Genomic DNA, 4,499 nt, shown 5'->3' with positions numbered 1-4,499 from the left:
AAAGTGATGAAGGAGCATGGCCGGTTCCCCAAACTTCATGAGTGGAAAAATGGGCTCTTGGCACAAAATGACATTCAATCTTCACCAAGAGATTCAGGGCTAAATTGCTGCCCTATCTCTGACCTCAGCTTTTGTTTTATTTTAATTCTCATATAATTCACATATATCATTCAATACTTCAGTCATATTAAGATTTGTGTAATCCTCACCACAATCAGGTTTACATCATTTCCTTCTTTTATATTCATTTTTGTTAGCCCCCCCCCTCACTCCCCCAAATCTTCCCTGCCTGTCCCTAGGTGATTGTTAATTCTGTTAGTGTCTCTCTGGATTTACCTCTCCTGGATTTCATATGTATTAAAAAAAAATACAAAACAAAATCAAGAAACAAGTAGAAAAGAAAAACTAACAATGATAAAAGAGAGAAAAACCTCAATCGAACAGAAAGTGAAAAATACTAAAAACTGGAACCAAATTAAAATTAGTCTGAAGAGATCAAATGATCAGGTGTTACATTTGAACTTAACTGTATCTGTTCATGTCCATGGACTGTGGTCAGAGGGAATTCACCCCGCATGTGCATTTGAGTCCTTTTGCAAACTGGGTGTTCCGAACTTAAGCTCTGATTCTTGTTCATACCTGCAGATTGAGATTCTATTATTTATCACCCTGGCATCACACAGGCTGTGCTGCTTGTTCTGGGCGGCCTTAGTTGATATCTCACTTAGATGGCTGCTTATTTTCAGAAAAAAGGTTTAAGTACAAGGCCCTGTTCTTTGTGATAGATGTGCACCATCTGATTTCAGGGTTTTTTTACACCCTATGCTTTCCAGTCAAATATTCACTTGAGGTAATTCAAAACACTCACTTGGCTCGATGACGCCAGAATAGCTCCCCTCCATGCAGTTCCATGGAGCTCAGCATAGTTAGGGCACAGAGATGAAAAGACGATTGAACCATGTACTGAACGTTCAGGTTTTTCCCTGCTTTTGAAAATCTGTTTGCGCTTGTAGAGTAAATATTTTGTACTTTTTAAGAGTGTAAAAAAAATAGATGGAGGGATTCAGAGAAAATGGCGACCAGATAGGACCCATCTATCTGGAGCTCCTGCTGCCAGACCAGAAAAATAGGAAATTAGGTGAAGGAAACGGGAGGTGGAGTTCTGAAATTAGAACTAGGGTAACAGGGTTTCTCCTGAACCCCTTCTTTTGTGGGATTTCCACTCACAAAGCAAACCAAGAATGCTTTAAAGCACTATAATTTTGACGAAGTGGCAGGTGCCAGATATGCCCTTGCCCGGAGCAGGGATCCCTGCAGGTGGACGCCCTGAGAGGGGGCAGAATCTCAGACACGAGGGGAACCCCACACTGAGCTCTCCATGCGGTTGGATGCCTTGAGCTCACGGTCAGGGGTTGGTGGTGGGTAGCCATAATTTAGAGTAGAAGAAAAAATATATTATTACCTTAGGAAGATCATGGTGTGGGAGAAAAAGGCAGAAAGTTGGGAGTCCAGGGAGCAAATTTAGTTCCAATTGGCCGACTAGCAAACAACCCCCCTGATAAGCTGCATCTCCCCCTCTGGGGGTCAGCTTGACAGCCACCAAATCTGAGCACATCACAAGTAGAATTTTTTTTAAGGGTGAAACATAAATGATTGGTTTAAAACTCAAACCCAAGTCTGGTTGCTCAGCTCCAAGCACCACATAGGGGAGGTCCTTAACATAAATCAGCATAAGAAGCAACCTAGCTAAGGAAAGCCAGAACTCAGCCACAGGGCCTGGCAGCTTTTACCATAACAAAGACCCGCTGTAGCAGTGTCAGCCTTAAACAGCACTGAGCTGTAGCCCAGAGACTGTGGGAGACAATTTCATTCTAGCTGGCCAGAGGGATAAAAAAGAAAATCCTCTGATCTAGGAAGCATCAGCAGTCTAGATAGGACAACAAGCTTCCCTCTCAGTGATTCTACACATAGCTGGGGAGGCCCTGCCGGTCTTGGAGCCCTAGACGGGGCTGAGGGAGCCCCCCAGTGCCCCCTCCCAGCCCCTGCTGCAGTGCTACATGCAGCACAAGGCAGGTACTCCAGCACCCAAGTGACCCCTGGCCACGGGCGCGATCTTGCTTTTGAAGTAATCTCACACAGCATCTGTGGAACCCTACATCAGGGATGGGAAAGTCCATTAACGCATGCCCAGGAGAGCCAGCATAGGAAAGCTGGATTTTCCTGCCCGTGGGCTCCGATGGATGTTGCACCTGGAGCAGCCCACCTGGGCCAGATGATTGCAGTTCAGCCAATGGGATTGACCTGGGGTCCTTCACCAGCCTCCCCGGGAACCCTTGAAAAGGCAGGAACCAGAAGGGAGAGGGGTGGTCTGGTCGTCTTCCTGGGAGGAGAGAGATCCTTGCATGACCTGAGGCAGTCTCTGCCAGGCCCCATGGTCAAAGGAATCCTATGGGTGCCTTGTAAAACCTGAAGCTTCTTTTAACTCTCATTAAATTCACTTGGATCACGAGCCTGGCTTCCACATGAAATTTTTCTCGTGGGGAGCCAAGGACTGGGGTTGGAATTTAGGCCAGAGAGAGAGACCTTACAAGTCCATGACCCCGTGACCTTGAGGAAGAGTTGGAATTCCTCTGGCCTCAAGGACAGGTGATCAAGTATCATTACCTCCTTACCCACTGCTCTACTTATTCTCACTTTATTCACTAGCCCTTCTAACTTTTCCACCGCACTCAGTTTCAACGTGCTCAGGTTGGTGTTGGGCTTTTATTTACTCGCTTTCTTCTTTATCCCTCTTTTTTCCCCTTTTCCCCTCCTTTTCCTCTTCTCTCCCACTCTCTCCTCTCATATGCCACTAAAGGCTTCCAGGTCACTTCCCTCCGCTTAGGGCAAATCAACCCAAATAGCAGGAGGCACTCCAGCCTGCCCTGTGTGGGAGTGCTGTACACCACACAAGGCACCTGGGACAAACACCTACAGTGCGCTGCACCGTTGAAGAAACCTCCGTCATGCCTCTAAGGTGATCTCGTCAACTAGGGCAATTCTGCCCAGCACCACTGGGTCCCGGCATTAAAAGGGCACACTGCCCTGCCATGTTGGAGCAGTGTCTAAACCGCTCTGGCCCTTCATCCAAGCAATCAGGGATCAGCTACTACTTTATACTTTATTTCCTCCTTCTCTCTCTCCTTGCTCTTTACCATCACAGCCAACCTTAGTGAACTCAGTTGGATTTATTTCCTTCATTCTCTTTATTCTCTTTTTCTTTCTTTCCTCTTTCTGTCTTTGCTTTCTTCACCTCTCTCTTAGCTTGTACGATTCTCTCTGCTCCCTCTCATTGCTTGCACATACCACTGCTGGTTTCCAGAGCCCTACACTCTGCCTAGGGCAACCCTGTCCTCCTAGTGGGCAGCCTGACCCCTAAGACAGTACTGCACACAGGACGAGTCAGAGCTACACACAGCATAACACAGGGTCAGTTATTTCTTTAACCATTTAAAAAATACTCTCTCCTTCTCCTTCCTTTTCTCTTCTCTCTTTTTCCTTTTATTGGACTCTTCTTACAGGTTTTCTGCTTTTCTCCGCTCCATCTAGCTCTTCTCTACTTCCTACCACAGCCTCCACAGATTTGGTTCTCCTTTTTAGTTGTTTTCTTTTCTTTCTTTTTTTTTTTACTGTTGTCACCTTTGTTTACTCTGTGCATTTTAGTTTTGTGTGGGTGAGTGGTTGTCAGTCTGGTTGGCATTATTGCCCCAGTCTGTGTCTTCCTCTTTCTCTCTTTTTCCTCTCCTTTCACTCTCTTTCCCATCACAAGACAATAGCTGTCTCCAGGCCACTCCCCTCTGCCTAGGGCAAACCTGAAGGCCCAACTGAGGGAGCTCCCACCCCCCACTTATTGGTGTGGCAAGCAGCTGGGGAATTCACGCTGGTCCTCTCCCACACACCAGGCCACAGGTTGTTCTCCCCTATAAAAAGTGGGGGCATCCCCAGCCTAAATCCTGAGGTCCTACAAATGACTGGAGGAAACGCCTGACCACCACTTGTGAGGCTCCACGCTACTGTGGGAACATCCACCCAATCTCCAAGGCGATCTCTCTGTACATCCCCTTGTCTAGCCAGATTTGTAAAGTAGAATTTGGATCATGATAGTGGGGGGAGGAAGCATTTAGGAACTAGAGGAAACATGTTTCATTGTTGCTACCCTGCACCCTGACTGGCTTATCTCCTCCCCACATCCCTTCAGGAAGGGGGTGTCCAGTTACCTACCAATGGGCTTTGAGTCTCCACTCTGCACTCACCCTCATTTACAATGACATGATTTTTGTGTTCTTTGATGCTTGATATCTGATCCCTTCAACAGTTCATGGTCACACAGGCTGGTGTGCTTCCTCCATGTGGGCTTTGTTGCTTCTGAGCTAGATGGCCGCTTCTTTATTTTCAAGCCTGTAAGATCCCAGATGCTATAACTTTTGATAGCCAGGCACCATCAGCTTTCTTCACCACAT

This window comes from Tenrec ecaudatus (genome assembly GCF_050624435.1).
Source record: "Tenrec ecaudatus isolate mTenEca1 chromosome 2 unlocalized genomic scaffold, mTenEca1.hap1 SUPER_2_unloc_11, whole genome shotgun sequence".
NCBI lineage: Eukaryota > Metazoa > Chordata > Mammalia > Afrosoricida > Tenrecidae > Tenrec > Tenrec ecaudatus.
The sequence above is the reverse complement of the archived record's forward strand: the minus strand, read 5'-3'. Positions refer to the sequence as shown.